The following is a 17,165-nucleotide window of genomic DNA, read 5'->3' on the forward strand; positions in this document are numbered from 1 at the left end:
GCAGAGCTCAGAGCCCCGTTCTCAGCACCCACCCCCCCCACACACACACAAGCTTGTTCAAAGGAGCTCAGCTCTGGGGGAGAAAGTGAAGCTGTTGCCTATGGAATCGCAGTTAAAATGAGGGCGAAAAAGGCTTTTGCTTCAGTTCTGCAGATGGTCAAGGAACGTGTGTTTCTTAGCCAGAATTTTCTAGATCCTTTGGCTGGAACCATCTGGATAATTGCCTCAAGCTTCTGTGTGGTTCTCACTAGGTCGGCCCAAGTGGGAGGGGCTGTGGTGGTCCAGGGAAAGCTGGAGGTCAGAGCCTGGAGTGCGGTGACTTCCAGTCTCTGAGCCTTGGATTTCCTGTCTGTGAAGTGGGAGGCTACACTGGCTTGGATGGCAGAGTTCTGTCTTTTTTCCAGCTCTGAAGGTCTAGGGTATGTCACCACTGGAAGTTCAGCAAATGACATGGCAGCTCAAGAGGGTGAAGCAGGGATGCCTCAGACACCCAGTGCCTGGACCACATCCATACAAGGAGTGGAGGAAAGTAGCAGGACCTACTCCACAGCAGGCCACGGGCAGCGGGTGGCCAGCACACTCCCACTTGGTCAAGGAGAGGTCGGTATTATTGTTCTGACTTTACAGATGTGGAAGCTGAGGCCCAGGGAGGTTAAGTATCTTGCCCAACTGCAGAGCAGGGGGCAGGAACCCGGATCCAGACCCACTCCACCATCACCATTCTTTCCATGCCCGCCCCTGACCTTCTGAGTGCCTGAAAACGTTCTTTCAGTCTTTGAGCTGCACACATCAACTGCTGTCATCAACTGCTGCTTAAACCATAACCTTGGAAGTGAGGGTGAGGTTTGCTGAGTTTCCACCAAGGTTCCCTGCCAGGCAACTATGCTACAAAACAGCTTTTCCTCCCCAGTATGTTAGTAGGAGGCAAGCAGATTGCTACAGCCTTCTGTCTTCTTCCAGACAACAGTGGTGGGCTGGCCCTGACTCAGGAGACAAAGGGATCTGGCAGCACCAAAGCCAGAGTAGAAGGCTGACGCCAGGAGGCTGGTCTCTGCAGATAGCCCTGAGCTGCCGCTGGGGTCATAGGTAGGAAGGACACCCTTTTCCCCTTAAAAGATACAAGCTCCTCCACCTGGCCCTTCATGACCTGGCCCTGGCCCACCTTTCCAAGCTCAATACCTACTTCCTGGACATCCTAGGGCCACCAGGCTCACAGAGCCTGCCCACAAGTTTCTACCAACTTTCCCATTCTTATACCTCTTCCTCTAAGTCTTTAATACCCAGCTGAAATCTTACCTCCTCTAAGGAGCTTTCCCAGGTCTCCACCAAGAAGCACGCTCTCCTTCTGCTCACTCCCACTGTGACTCTGGAATCCACCACCTGCATGGACTTCTTTTGGTAGGATTGGTGTTTCCTGGCCAGCTACTAGGCATCAAGCCCTGTGCTATGCAATTTCATCTAATCCGTGATCTCATTTAATCCTCATGACAATTGTGAGGTGGGGAATTCCTCTTGTACCCATTTAAGCAGATGGGTAAAGGAAGCTCTCTTACCCAAGGTCTTGGAGCTAATAGGGGCAGAGTCACTCTTTGTCACTTATACCACCTGCTTCCCACTTCATAAGGAAGTTGGCATTTCCCTCGTAAAATGTAAACACTGGAGGACAGGGCCTGCGTTTCATTCATCATCTGAGGCCCTGCGGTGCCCCTCTTCATGAGTGCTGAATCGAATCTGCTCACACCTTGTGCCTATTGCAGAAATGCCACCACAAGAGCCCTCTTTGTGAGTGGCCAAGGCCTTCCAGGAGGGAAACGCTTTAAATTGGCTGACAGCTAACTGACTGGCAGCCTCGTGGAAGATAAGACCGGGGAGAGAGCCAGGGGGAGGGAGGCAAGATTGCAGGGCCTAGGAGGGGGCTGAGAGGAGGAGGAGGAGGAAGTCTCCTGGTTGAATTTGGCCACCTTGCAGTTACTTGGAGTATAAGATCTGGAGTTGCCAGACGCGGCCTCAAATCCCAGCTCTTCTGCAGTAGCTGGGATAGCCTGGGCAAGTCGCTGCACCTCTCTGAGCTTCAGTTTCCTCATCCGTAAAGTGGGCCTGTCGCTCACGTTGAACCTCCCATCCCCCGGGGCTGATGCCAGGAGGAACGAGGTTGTGGATGAGGGAGAGAGTGGGTGCTGCCTGCCAGAAACCTGTGACAATGCTGTTACCACCTTTATTTTATTTATTTATTCGTTCATTCATTCATTTTTGGCTGTGTTGGGTCTTCGTTGCTGTGCACGGGCTTTCTCTAGCTGCAGCGAGCGGGGGCTACTCTTCGTTGCGGTGCGCGGACTTCTCGTTGCAGTGGCTTGTCTTTGTTGTGGAGCACGGGCTCTACGCGCACAGGCTTCAGTAGCTGTGGCACGTGGGTTCAGTAGTTGTGGCTTGAGAGCGCAGGCTCGGTAGTTCTGGCGCATGGGCTTAGTTGCTCTGCGGCATGTGGGATCTTCTGGGACCAGGGCTCGAACCCATGTGCCCTGCATTGGCAGGCGGATTCTTAACCACTGTGCCACCAGGGAAGTCCCCTGTTACCTCCTTTACATGGGACAGTTGGAGAATCAGCCCAAGCTGAAATGCCCTCCCTGTGAAACCACTGGGCCCTGAAGGCCTGGGGGCAGCATGGAACTCACAGAATCACAGACTCATACTAAGGATCTTGGAGACAACTCAGGCTGGCTTTCTTACTCTGAGAGACAGCACTACATGATGGGCCGTTAGTCAGCTCTGCCAGCAGATGGGCCTGGCTTCAAATCCAGCCCCCACTTGTATGTGGCCTGGTTCCTCATCTTTAATATGGAATTAAAAATAATTCCTCTGCCACAGCTCTTTGGGAGGATCAGAGACCCAGGCAATGACAGATGGTTTTAGTGTTAAATATGGGGAACTGAGGCTCAGAGAAGGAAGAAAATTCACTCACAGTCACACAGTAGATTAGCAGCAGAACAAGGTCTATGCCCAGGCTCTACCCCAAAGCCAAGGCCTGGGCTTGTCCTTGGACAGCTGCAGCCTTACCTCAAAGAAGGCCGAGATGGGGAGTGTTGAAGGCCGAGGAATTCACACTGAGATCTCTTGTGGTATTCTGTGTCTCGCTGAGCTGAGGCCACTGCTTGGGTTGCTTATGGCCAGAGAATGTCAAAAAGCCTGTGTCAGAGCCTGGGATCGTGTGTCCAGCCTGGGGTCTGATCCACAATATTACCCAGGGCTTTGTGATGTCACCCCTCTGAGCCTCAGTTTCTCAGCTTGCCAAATCAGAGTAAGGCTCCGTGGCACGGTGAGGAATTCTGTGAAGGCACAGAGCTATTTTCATAACAGCTACCGCTGAGCTCTTGTCCTGAATCAAGCCCTGTGCCATCACTCGCCGTGGCTTCGTTTGGTCCTCATAACACCCCTGTACAGCGGAAACCCAGCTTGCAGATAAATGGCTGGGAAGGGGTAGAACCAGGGTCTGAGCTCCGATCCTGTTCCCTCTTCCTGAAACACTCACTCCTCCTCTTTCCAGACCTAACTCGGGCTCCTTCTTTGGGTTCAGCATAGTCCTAGCTTCCTCTGGAAGAATCCCTCGGCCACAAGCTGGGTCGGGCACCTGCTCTGGCGCACAGTGCTGGGTCTGCCCCTCTGCGTTGAGACTGTTTCTCCCTCTCCTCCACCAGACAGGGAACCCCATGATGCAGGGACCTTATCACGCTCATGACTGTATCCCCAGAGCCTAGAACTGTGCTCAGCATACAGCAGGTGCTCAATAAATATTTGCCGAATGACTGAAGGCATCGTGCCAGCATCGGGATGCCAGCTGGGCCCTGAGGGAGCAGGGGAGATGGAAGGAAAACTCCTGGACTCCTGCCACGCCTTACATTAGCGGCATCTTCTCCGAGTCCGACAGCCGGCCCCCTGGGACGCCATTTGAGCCAGCTGAATTCCGGGCACTGCTTCACTTTGGAAAGGCAGCCACAGCCCTCATCAAGCAGCCCGGTAATTGACGTCACAGTGGTGCCAGGAGCTGCCCCGTTAATATTTAATGCAGACTCCACTGCGACAGAGCTGCAGGCTAGAAGGGCTGAGGGGCCTGCAGAGTCCCCAAAGGGTCGTGAGGAGGGCACAGATGGGAAAGGGCTTCCTAAACCGGAAAGCCCCCAGCAGATGAGCATTACACCAACGCGTTTCAGGCCCTGGCTTAACTCAGAAAGAGCCAGGGCAGCACGTGCCTGCCGTGGGACAAGGAGACTGCTGACTGAGCCCTGGTGATAACTATTTGAGGGATTAGGGACTCCCGGGAACGTTTCCTGGAGACAGTGGAGGACAGAGCCCTGGCGCCGGCCAGACCTGGACTCCACCCCAGGTTTGCACTGTGCAGCTGTGTGACCTGGGCAGCAGCTGCACCACTGAGCTCTCAGTTCTCTGATCTGTGCAATGGGCATAATGATACCCTCCCTGAGAGGCTTTTGTGAGAATTAACAAAAACGAATGATGTAAAGGACCCAACTCATCACACAGTAGGACCTCAGCAGATTCTGGAGTGCCTTCTCCCAAACCAGGTGTGTGGGTGTTTCATGCATCCATTGGCTGAGGTGATGTTGGAAGGGAAGAAGGAGTGAGGTTTGGACTTGTCACCATGGTGGGGCACCACCCCAGAGAGACATCAGAGGATGGACAGAGAGCCCAAGATGGCAGGAACAGAAGGGCCCTTGTGGACCATCTCTTCTGATTGAACCCCTCATTTGACAGAGGAGGATGCTGAGGGCCCCGGAGGGAGCAGACCAGCCCAGAGGCTCATGCTGCAGAGCCAGGGTCTGACCTGGTCTTCAGTCACCGGCCTGAGACTGCATCCACTGAGGGATTTACCCAAGGCCACCCTCTCAGTGGGGGAGGCAGGTGACATGATGAGATCCTCTGTTCCCTGGCCTCTGCTTCTCTGGCCTGGACAAGGCAGGAGCCTCATCCTCCCCACCCCCTTCCTGGTCTCCCTCCAGCATGTTTCCCCACAAATCCCGGGAGCTTCACAAAATGTAAATCCGACCACGTCATCCCCTGCTTAAAACGCTTCTGTGGGCCCAAACTCAGGGTTGCCAGAGAAAATACAGGACGCCCCGTTAAAACTGAATTTCAGATAAACAATGGTTTTTTAGTATAAGAATGTCCCAGATACTGCATGCACATAATTATACTTAAAAATTATTTGTTGTTTATCTGAAATTCAGAGTTAACAGGACAACCTGTATTTTTATTTGCTAAACATGGCAATCCTACGCAAACTGCCTTCAGGGAAAGGTTGAAGCGTTTAACTGGCCTCCGAGGCCCATTTGGGCCCCAATCTCATCCTTTCCCTCTCTTCCACATGAACTCTCTGCTTCAGAAACAGCTCTTTGCCTTTACTTGAGAATCCCGAGCTCTCCCTCTCTTCTGGCCTTTGCAGATGCTGTTCTTCCACTGGAACCATCTCGGTGCCTCCACGCCGCCTGCTGCCCCACCGTGCTTGACCTGACATCCTTCAGGCCTCAGAAGGGTTGCTGCTTCCTCCTGGAAGCCTTCTTGGCTCTCCAGGCCTGGGTAGTACCTCTTCTGGGTTGCCACCGTGCCTTGGGCAGGTCCTCCGTCTGTTCTGGTCCCTTGATGCAGAGTAGGGATTCAGCAGACATTTGTTGCATTTGCTAAATTCCACAGCCCCTCGCACTTCCCCTAGCAAAAGTTTCCCCTCTTTCATCCAAGTCCTATGTGCTCAGATGTCACCTCTCCTCAGAGAGGCCTTTCCTGACCATCCTGGCTGAAACAGGACACACACACCTGCTGTCCCGCCCCACCCCGCCCCGGCTCCACCAGTCACTCCCTGTCCCATTACCCTGTCTCATCCCGTCCACGGCTTTTACTGCTCTCGGAAATCACGATTTATTCACTTATTGACCCACCGTCCATCTCCTCCACTGGGCAGCAGCTTCCACAAGGGCAGGGGCCATAATGGCTCGTTCCTTGCCATCTCCCTAGCGTCTGTGGGGTGTCTGGCCCAGGGAAGATGCTGCAGACCGTGGCTGGTGGTGAACTCGTGGGCCTGCCCCTTGCTGGTGTGGGCCTTAGGGGAGCAGAGTGGCGGGCATGAGCTCCCACCTTCCGTGTCCTCCAAAATCAGTACCCTGGGGAGGGCAGGAGGGCAGGCCAGGTGGCTGGCCTCTGTTTCAGGGGCAAGAGCTTCTGGGAGCACAAGCTGAGCAGGAAGGAAAGAAATCTGCCAAAACATTCATTTTCGGCGGGGGCTCAGATTCAGAGCAAGGAAGTCATTGGGTTTTCTCTCCTCCGTGTTGATTGCCAAGTACCAGCTGCCCAGCCACGTCCTCCTGAAGGGTGGCAAACCTGGGACACTAGGCAATGGGAGACAGTGTTGGGGGTACCGAGTCACTCCTTGGGGGCCAAGGATTTCTAAATCCCTAACACAAAGCAGATCCTCTGAGCCTGTCTTTTCCAGCACCAAAAAATAGGTCCAGCCATTGCCTCCACTGAGGGAAAAATGTACACCCAAAAGCAAAAGACTCTGCTCTCCAATGCCTCTTGGAGCTACTGTTCTGCATCAGAGAGCCCATCACACTGTTCAAGCCAGCCTGCTTTCGAGTCAGGGGGCCTCCTGTCTGAATTGTGGCCGCACTGTTGACTGTGTGACCTTGGCACGCAGCCTGACCTTCCTCAGCACCAACCTCTGCATCTGTAAACAGTGGACAGTGTAGACCCAAGGCTGCAATGAAGCGTCAGGCAGGCCCTCAGCACAGCTTCAAGCACAGAGCAATGTTAAACTGATTGTAGTTAACTTACTAGTGTTTCTTCTCCTGTCCATATAGGGGGATGGACAGCATGGTTTGCAGTGAAACAAGGACCCTTCCTGGGGACTAGAGCCAAATTTAGGAGTTGCCTGGCAGGGACTGGGGTTATGATGTGAAACCCTTGGTCCATGTTGGAGACATTGGAATGCCTGATTCTATTCAGCCACTGTTCTCTAAACAGATGAGAGGACCCCTCAGAGCATCCCTCCGACCCTCCTGGAGGCCCCCTGGTATGGATAAGTCAATGGTTTGTGGGTAGAGCCCTGACAAGGATTCAGGAGGCCTGGGTTGGAGTCCCAGCTCTGACACGAATATGCTGTGTGACATGCAACAAATCAATTGCCCTCTCTGGGCTCTGGTGTCCTCATCTATAAAATGGGTCATTCCTCCCTGACTTACCAAACTCACAGAATTGTTGGGAGGATCAGATAGGAGAGTGTTTTGGAAAGCATTAGCTGTTTGATGAATTAAAGGAAGATTGTTACTAAAACTGAAAGGACTATGGGAAATCTCTGTACCTTCAGCTCTGTGCCTTTGCTATGAACCTAAAAGTGCTCTAAAAAACAAAGTCCATTTTAAAAAAAAAAGGACCCCTAGATTTTCCACCAAAGACCCTCTAAAGCCTTTAAGTCAGGCAATATAATGCGGGTTCAGGTTCTAGCTTGTAACTTGCATGACTTTGGGCAAATGAGTTAACCGCTGGCACTGCCAGAGGTTTGGTTTTCCTTCTGCAGAGACAGTAGCCCTGGAGCAAGAGAAGGACTGGGAAGATGCTGCAAGATACAGGATAGATGAGATGAGGAGGAGAAGCCCAGCAGCCTCCCAACACCCTGGACAACCAGGGAGGAGGGTTCCCCACCTGAATTTGAGCTGAGGTGAGGGCTACCTGTTCCAGTTTGCATCCCCTGCAAGCAGCCCTCTGGATCTCAGCTCCACCCCAGGTAGTAACTCAAGTTGTTCTGCAGGGACTGGTCCCTCTGCCCCTGTTGCTATGGCGCTGCAGCACAGCCTGGCCAATCAGGAAGGAGATGTGTATCTGAGCCTCTGTTGCTAAAGCCGGAGCAGGACGCCCAGCCAATGGGAAGGGCAGCAGAGTGGAGCCACCGTGGAAACTTCAGCCGCAAGATTCCAACCAGGTTTTTGTCTCCATGTCTTATTTGCAGGGGGTAGGCTGGGTTTTCTACATTCCTTTTTTGCAAAGAGCATCTTGCAGCCCTTGGAGGACACCCAGGAGTCACAGCAGGGGTGCATGACCAGAGGCATCTTCAATAAGTCAGAAAGGACCCCAGCTCAGCAGGACACAACTTCAGATGTCCCCTTCATCACTCTTCCCCCAGATGCTCAGCATCACCTGTGTCTATGATCTTAGCCCATCCCTACAGCTCTGCCTAGCCCAATCTGTCCTAAGACATGGCGGTAGGCTGCAGAAAAATCCCCACCCCCAAAGTAAGAAGAGGACCATGGGGCTCACCCCAAAGGGTGCTCTTCTTCCCTGTAGCTTTGTGGCTCTACACAAACTGTTCCTCCTCTTCTGCTATGTGCAGGGTCGGGCAGGAGGAGAGAGAGAAGGATCAGACACAGGTGCTGCACCTCTGTAAAATCAGAGGATGGGGCAAGCGGGCTCTGTGAGTCCTTTCAGAGCTCACATTCTAGACTCAATGCTATTTTAACCTTCAGGCTCTGGATAAAGGGGGTCTACAAGGAATAACTTTCCAAGGGGGAGCCCTGTAAATAATGCCAGTGGACACGAATGAGACTCAGATTGCTTTATGCCCTTAAAACGCCCGACCAGCAGGGCTGTCAGTTGTAGAGCTGAAGCCCACAGGGGTGAAGCTGCCCCCTCAAGGTCACACAGCTACCTGGATGCAGAGCCAAGACTGGAAGGCTAGCTCCCCGGCCCTGCTCTTCGGCCTGCAACGTGCAGCCTCCTTAACCCAGCCTTCTCACCCCTGAGCAGGCATTCAGGGAGCGGTGCACACCCACACTCCTGACACCCTTATTTTGCAAACACAGACATAACAACAGCAAGGGAAAGTGTGTCCCACCCCTTCCCCGCGCTCTCCTGGCTTTCACTCCGTTGCCTAGCAACAGTTCCATCCAGAAACCTGGGTATCATCCTAGGCAACTCCCTCACCCTCATTCTTCCCACCACACACATCGCCCCATCATGTCCATTTATCTCCTAAATGGCCTCCTCACGCATTCCTCCCCTCCCCAACCCCTTCCCAGTCCGAGGTTCCATCATGGATTTCCTGGGCAACTACATTGGCTTCTCACAGGTCTCCTGTTTTACACCTGCCCATCCCATCCCCCCACTTCCATTTTCTATAACCATAGCCAGACAGTCTTTTAAAAATACAAATCTGAGCATGTCACCTGATGCTTGCTTAGAAACTCTAAGGATAAAATTCGAAATCCTGAACATGCCCAGGAGGTCCTGCATCATCGGGCCGACACCCCCCAACTTCATCTTGCCATGTGTGCTCTGCCCTCTCTGCCTGAAACATTCCCCATCCCCAATACACTTCCAATTCTTCTAGTTACTCCAACTTGCCCGTGAGTTCTCAGTTCACTGGTCACTTCCTTGGGGAGACTTTCCTGACCTCCCTGTATAGGCTGAATTGCTCTGTTTTGGACTCTCCTGGCACCATGAACCCCTTTGACCTGTAGCACTTACCACAGTTGCAGTTTTACACTTATTCATGTCATTATTTGATTTATATCTGTAAGCCCTGCCCCCCTTGATGTAAGTTTCGAGTGGCTTTGTCTTGTTCTCTGCCTGAAACATATGGATGGATGGATAGATGGATGGATGGATGGATGGATGTGTATGTATCTATGTGCGTGCTATTGGATGATGGACAGGTGTATGGCTATATGGAAGGATGCTCTTATTTTCCCCAGGTCACTTAGAATCTAATCATATCTCCCTCTATTCTGTGGCAGCCAGTCCTGCTCATACAACATGCACCAAGCATCTCTCATGAGCCAGGAATGTGCCCACAGAGCCATGGGAGCCCAAGGAAAGAGAGATTGCCATGCCCTTGAAATTTAGGTAATAATAATAGCTACTGAACTTCCCTGGTGGTGCAGTGGTTAAGAATCCGCCTGCCAATGCAGGGGACACGGGTTCAAGCCCTGGTCCGGGAAGATCCCACATGCCATGGAGGAACTAAGCCCGTGAGCCACAACTACTAAAGCCCACGTGCCTAGAGCCCATGCTCCACAGCAAGAGAAGCCACCGCAGTGAGAAGCCCGTGCACCACAACGAAGAGTAGCCCCCGCTCGCCGCAACTAGAGAAAGCCCGTGCGCAGCAGCGAAGACCCAAGGCAGCCAAAATTAAATATAAATAAATAATAAATAAATAAATTTATATTTAAAAATATAGCTACTTGCTAGACCCGTACTTAATAGACCACTATATGCTCTCCTCCCTGAAAGCTCCCCATTCCTTCCTCTCTACTTATCCAGACCCAGGCAGCGTCTCAAGGTTCAGTTTAAGTGTTACCTACTTCCCTGATAGCCCATACTCAGAAACACCCCAGCACAGACGTCTGGGCCACTCTTGCCGGTCCTTGCTCATAAGTTGCTTCACATTATCCTTTCTCTGTGATTCTGCTGCTCTCTACCAGACTCTAAGTAAGCTCCCTGGGGGCAGGATTCACATCTCCTAGAAGGCCTCACTCCCTTTTTTAATCCTCACGGGACCCTGAGGGTGGCAATAATTACCCCCATTTTAAATAAAAGGAAACAGACTTGCCCAAGGTCACACGGATAGTAAGTGGTGAAACTGGTGCAGAAAGCAGGTTGAATCTAAGACCAAGACCCTTAATTGGTACCCACCCCCCCGGCCCGAATATTTTCTCCACCAGGCCCGAATGGAGCTGCCCCACCTGTGCCTGAACACTGCCGGGTGGGGCAGCCTTGTCTGTTGTTGAGTACTTGCCTGTCAGAAACTATTCTAAGCCATGAACGTGCCCACCTGAAACTGCTCCCTGGAGACCCCAGGGGTGCAGCCAGAACAAGCGTGTCCCCTCTTCCACATGGCAGCCCGTCAGTAATTTACAGCCAGCTCTCGTGTCTCCCCTGCATCTTATCTTCTCCAGGGAGGGGCTGCAGAGTGGAGAGACAGTTAAACTGGAACCAGGAAACCTGGGTTCTCATCCCTGCTCAGCCACTGTCCACCAACCAGGAAATTTCAAAAGAAATTAAGTAGGTGATTTGACAAGCCAGGACATTAAGAAGAAAGAAAGAAAGAAAGAGAGAGAGAGAGAAAGAAAGGAAGGAAGGGAGGGAGGGAGGGAGGAAGGAAGGAAGGAAGAAAGAAGGAAACAGAGAGAAAGAAAAAGAAAGAAAAGAAAGAAAGAAAGAAAGGAAAGAAGGAAGGAAGGAAGGAAAGAAGGAAGAAAGAAAGAAAGAAAGGGAGGGAGGGAGGAAGGGAAGAAGGAAAACCTATCACTGGGACTTCCCTGGTGGTCCAGTGGTTAGGACTCCGTGCTTCCACTGCAGGGGTCACGGGTTCGATCCCTGGTCCGGGAACTAAGATCCCACATGCCATGCAGAAAAAAAAAAGAGAGAGAGAGAATCTATCACTACCTCCATCAACCTTATTTCATAAACGAAAGGGCATCCTGACACACAAAAAAGGAGGACAATCTGAGAATTAATTTAGCTTTATGAGAACACCTTATAGTGTCCCTATTTTTCTCATTTTGCCATGTCCTGGCTCAGACTCGAGGCATGGGGACTGGCCCAGGACTGAAGCCTGCGAGGACCTCTGTTCCAAGCAATCAAAGGAAATACCATCAGCCAGAAAAACCCGAGCAGAGCACTCGGCCTTCAGGACCCCACAGTTACCCTGTTTTGAGAGGGAAGGAAGAGCTGGATGTCTGGCCGTGAGCCGGCAGAGCTCAGGAAGCCAGACAGACTTCCCCATTGCGTCGCTGCTTCACATCCAGTTTCTGTCTTGGCTTCGCCGAGCAAAGGCTCTCCCAACTCCTGTAACTCTGTGGGCACTGTGTGAAAGAAGGCAGCACGCAAGCAGCGGCTACCCCAGGCCACAATGCAAGCAAGTGGACCCTACTGGAAGTCAGGGGGGCTGTTCCAGCTCTGTGGCCAGAGGCCGGTGAGAAAGGCTGGTTGGTTCTGCAAAGGCAGCAGATTTTCTCTTGGGGCGTTGTGTGCCCAGCCCAAAGGCTTTCTCCCCACTCCTTCAGTTAATATTTACTGAACACTTACCATGTGCAAACACCGTGAGTACAAAAGTGGGCAAAGGATGACTGGGTCTTTGCTCTCGTGGAGCTCAGGGTCTCGTAGGAAAGGCACGGATCTATCCAGGGAAGGAATGAGTGCCCGCTCACAGCTATGACAAGGGCTGCAGCGCAGGTTCACAGTGCCTGGGGGCGTGCAGGGAGGCTGAGAGGCCATGACCACACTGAGGGGGCTTCAACCAGGGGCAGGAGGAGGGAAAGGTCATTCCAGGCAGAGTGCCTGGCACGGGACGAGCTTAAATCACACGAAGAACTGACATAAGACCCGTGTGACTGCAGGGGATGGAGCAAGGGGGAAAGTCATGCAAGGTGAGGCTGGAGAGGGAGGTGGGGCTGCCAGGCTACTTCCAGGGGCTTGGTCTCTTCCCAAGTGGATTAGGAAGCCACTGAAGGGTGCTGAGCAGGCAAAGTGGCCAGGTAAGTGTTATTACTTGAAGGCAGAGAGGAAACACCAGTCAAACTGGTGATGACGGTGGTGATTCATGCAAGGTGAGGCTGGAGAGGGAGGTGGGGCTGCCAGGCTACTTCCAGGGGCTTGGTCTCTTCCCAAGTGGATTAGGAAGCCACTGAAGGGTGCTGAGCAGGCAAAGTGGCCAGGTAAGTGTTATTACTTGAAGGCAGAGAGGAAACACCAGTCAAACTGGTGATGACGGTGGTGATCACAGCAGGAGAGCTAACGGTACTGAACGCTGGGTCCCATGCACTGCAATTAAGCCTCTTCCTGCATTAATGTAATTCTCACATTCGCCCTATGAGGCGGGCACTGTTACTATCCCCACTTTACAGCCGACAAAACCGAGGCACAGAGAGAATAAGTAATTTGCCCAAGGTCACGTAGTTTGTAGGTGGTAGAGCAGGCAGGTAAATGAGCAACCTCTGAGCACTTAAAGAAATTAATGTCTTCAAGAAGTCAAAGGACAGGGAACTGCTGTCCTACAGGAGAGTCCGGGGACAGCAACCCGGGATGAACCTGATTTGTAGCTTAGGCCCTTGTGGTTGGTTCTGTGAACAAGCACTCATTGAGCGCCTACTGCATTCCAGGCACACTGTGGTAAGTACTGAGGACGTGGAGGGGATGAAAAACAGTCCTGGAACCTGCATTCCAGTGAGGAGAGAAGACAGTGCACAAGTGTGCCAGTGATGCAGGTGGTTTTGGGTGATGACAAGGGCTGTGCGCGGGAGATAACAAGGTAGTGTGATGGGCAGTGGCGGGCAGAGGGGTGGTGCTTCTCTAGACATGGGAGTCAGGCAGGGCGACAAGCGACACCAACAATGAGGAAGCAACGGAGCCATGATCTTGGGAGGAGGATTCCAAGAAGAGGGGAGAGTCATGCAAAGCCCCCGAGGCAGGGGCAACCTTGGGACGTCCACGGAACAGAAAGAGGAGACACTGCATGGTTCAGAATGAACAAGAGGAGGTGAAAACGGAGATGGAGGCCTCCAGAAGCCCAGGACCCATGGGGCAAGGAGTTGGGGTTTCATCCCAAATTGTTGGGAAGTCACTGGAGGGTTTTCAAGCAGGGGAGGGATGCAACCTGTTCTGCGTTTGAAAGACAGTATGTTGGTTGCTGTGAGGAGAGTAAATTCTTCAAGGCAAAGGAGGATGCAGGAGGACCAGTCGGTGGCTGCTGCATCAGATAAAGGTGGAGATGGGAAGAAGGGTCAGATTACAATATATTTTTGCTGATGGATTAGATCTGGGGGTTGAGAGAAGGAAATACAGAATAACTCCAAGGCTTTCAGCCTGAAAAACTGGGTAGATGATGGTACAGTGACTAAAACTGGGAAGACTGTAGGTAGAGCAGGTTTGGCTGGGAGCTGGGAGGACGCAGCTAAATCAAGAGCTGTGTGTGTTTTTTATTGTTGTTGTTGTTCTTGCCTTTTTTTTTTTTTTTTTTTTGGCACGGCTTGTGGGATCTTAGTTCCCTGATCAGGGATCGAACCCCGGGCCCTCGGCAGTGAAAGCATGGAGTCCTAACCACTAGACCGCCAGGGAATTCCCAAGAGCTGTGTTTTAGACACAACCAGTTTGTTATGCTCTCAGGTCTCTAGAGACCGGCCAGGAAGGCAGCTGGACAAACAGGTTGGAGTTCAGAGTTCAAGGCTAGAGGTCTCACATGGAGACTCACAGGCACGTAGATGGTAATTAGAATTACAGGACCAGGTTGCCCCGGGAATGAGATGCAGAAAGGAGGTCCAGGGGCCCCGGGCTGGGATCCTCCAACGTGCGGAGACTGGACAGGGGCCCAGAGGCAAGCAAGGGAGGTCACGAAGGAGGCATAAGGAAAGCCCACCGGCTCTGCGCCAACCAACCCTGTAACCTCAGGCAAGCTGCTCTCCACCTCCAGACCTCAGCTTCGTCTCTGTAAACCAGAAGCGTGGCCCCACCCATCGCCGAGGTGCCTGTAGCTTGTGTGAAGTTCCCGCGGCCCCTTGCCGGGTGAAGAAACCAAAGCTCAGCCTTGCCCACCTCGTTTCCAGGCCTCCTACAATCCGCTCACACCGGATGAAATACAAAAATACAGCAAAACCCAGCCCAAAGGGCCACTACCAAGGGGCAGGGGGCAGGGCAAAGTCACGGTGACCTGGAGTAGAATCCAGACTCTGCCACTTGTCAGCTGGGTGACCGCAATCCTCAGTTCCTTATCTGTACAAGTGGCCAGTAATACCCAGCATGAGGGGTTGTTGCTAGAACAAAGCCAGGTAGCAAGCAGACCACCTGCACGGCTCCAGGCACGTGTGCCCCGGGCCAGGTCCTTTCCCCTCTAGGGAGATTCCTTCCCTGAATGAGAAGAGAGGGATTCCAGGGTGGCTCTACCGTTGCAGAATAATGCAGTCCTGCTGCCGGTCAACCCCGGGGCTGCCAGCTCTGCGTCACCCCAGCCCCTCGCCTGCAGGCACGTGGCTGCCATCACAGAGACTGGCTGATCAGTCATCTGCCGGAACCTGGGGCGCCGCGGGGGCTGGGAGGTGGGAGGGGACATCGGCTCCTAGGCTGGCCATGGCTGTGGACCAGAGCCTCTTCCCAGGCTGCATTAGCGTGGCTGGCAAAGGGCAGTGAAATGACAGCAGGGAAATGCTTTATCAGAGAGCTAGTTGGAACTCAGGCCAATGTGTTCAGCCCCGATGACCGGCTCCTGGCTCCGTGTCTCTTAGAAGCAGCCCTGGGCGGTGTGGGGGGTGGGGGGGAGGCGGGGAGGCAGGAACTGCAGGCACAGCCATTGGAAGGGGAGTCGGGCTGGAGCCTGGATTCCTGGCCTGCCTCAGTCACAATTAGACTAATGGCTGCACTTACAGGTCACCTCCACCGTGCCAGACGCCGCGCCAGTGCTTTCCGTAAAGGCTCATCAACACCCCTGCAAGGACTGCGAACATGTTCCTACTGAAAAGATGAGGAAACTGAGGCAGAGGGAGGAGAAAGCCTTGCCCAAGGTCCCCCAGCCTTCGACACTCCTCTTGAGGATGCATCCAACAGGCGGAACTCTTACATAGCTTGCAAGATCTTGCGTGATCCGTTCTCTGCAGTGACACCAGTCCCCCCGTCCCTCTCCCTCCTGCCCCCCAAGCTTCTTTCCATCTCAGGGTCTCAGCCTCTTCCAGCCAGCTCTTCCCCCTCCCTGCCGTCTCTGCCCTTTGCAAGCCCTGCCATCCAACAAGTCTCCACAGAAATGCCCCGGAGCCTCCCCTGAGCCCCATGTGTGGTCGGGGGCCCATCAGACCTCCCACAGTGGCCTCTCCATGGCCTTTGGAGCACTTTTCACAACTATTCTTATTCCACAGCCATAACCATAGTTATTTGTGTGGTTTTTGTTCATGCCCTTCTCCCTCCTGTATCCACACAATGCCTGGCACACAGATGGTTCTTAATATATTGGTTGATGGGAGAGTGGAGGTTGAGTGTGTGAACAATGAACAAACCACAAGTGAACCTCCCTTGTGCAGCGATGGGCTGGCTGTGGCTCTGCCAGGAGACCATCTCCCTTAGAGCCTAAATCATAAAAACTGGAAACAGTATCTTCCAATCACAGGGATGCTGCCCAAGGAGGCGTGCACGGTGGGAAGTAGACCCCAGCTCCCTGTGTGGTTCCCCAGACCAGGACGGCTTCTCTTTGTCGTCCCCCAGTCTCAGATCCCAGTGGTGGCAGCCAGGCTCCTGCAGGAGGTGGTGGTGAGAGGGTGGTCGGACTTGCCTCTTGTCTTGCAAGGGGAAGTGTGCCCCATTTCACTTCTGCTTTGAGGTGAGACACATCCTGTGTGTCAGACCACCCTGGAGTGCTCCCATCCTCCGAGTGCCAACCACCAACGGTGGCTAGTGCGGTGGTCAGGCCATGGGGAGGCCAGACAAGGCCCTCATCACTGTGCAGGGCGTCTAGGCCACAAGCCCTGTCCTCCCTACTTCCAGGACGTGGCTGCCCCACCCTGAAAGCCACTGTCGGTGGGCTGCTTTCTCCCACATCCCCCGCTTCTCTCTCTAAGGGAAGAGCTGTGAGGTGGAGAATCCCTGAGCCCAATCCTTCCTCTGCCACGTGTGTGCTCAGTAACCCAGGGTAAGTCCCTCCACTTCCCTGAGAAGCGGGGGAACTGTCCTCAGGCTCCAGCACTAGGCCAATGGATGCACACTAGCTTGGGGTCCAATGTTACTTTTCTTCTGCTTCTCTCCCTCCCTTCTCAAGCTTCCAACCGGCTGGTGGTGTACCAGGCTCTCAGTGGACCTCCAGACACATTCAAATCAGAACGTTTGGATGGCCTCAATGCCCCTTTCTCTAGTCTTCCCCAGCAGCCCCTGTGCAGAATTAAGCCCCCTCCTCTATTTCTGTAGTGCTTTACATGTCTGCTGCCCTCCACCAGGAAAGCAGGGCCGCCTTGGTTCGGCTTTGCATAAATGTTGGGCTGAAAAAATGAATTCAACCGATTCTAAATGAGCACCTTTGTGGGTTGGGGACCCACAGTGGGGAATACAAGATGAGCAAGATGTGCTCTCTGCTCTTGGGGAGCTTAGATACAGCTGGAGAGGCAAGCCACGTGTACAAGGGAAGGGAAACACAAGAGCCG

General features: G+C 53.1%; 1 long non-coding RNA gene across 1 annotated transcript; it reads left to right on the forward strand.

Moving 5' to 3' along the window:
- Positions 1-7,627: 7,627 nt before the first annotated feature.
- LOC137776125 (uncharacterized) lies at positions 7,628-10,164 on the forward strand. The gene is made up of 3 exons (XR_011076178.1): positions 7,628-7,717; positions 7,808-7,978; positions 9,789-10,164. It is a non-coding gene; the product is annotated as an uncharacterized lncRNA (long non-coding RNA).
- The last annotated feature ends 7,001 nt before the right edge of the window (positions 10,165-17,165 follow it).

Source organism: Eschrichtius robustus, chromosome 14 (genome assembly GCF_028021215.1).
Source record: "Eschrichtius robustus isolate mEscRob2 chromosome 14, mEscRob2.pri, whole genome shotgun sequence".
Classification (NCBI taxonomy): Eukaryota; Metazoa; Chordata; class Mammalia; order Artiodactyla; family Eschrichtiidae; genus Eschrichtius; species Eschrichtius robustus.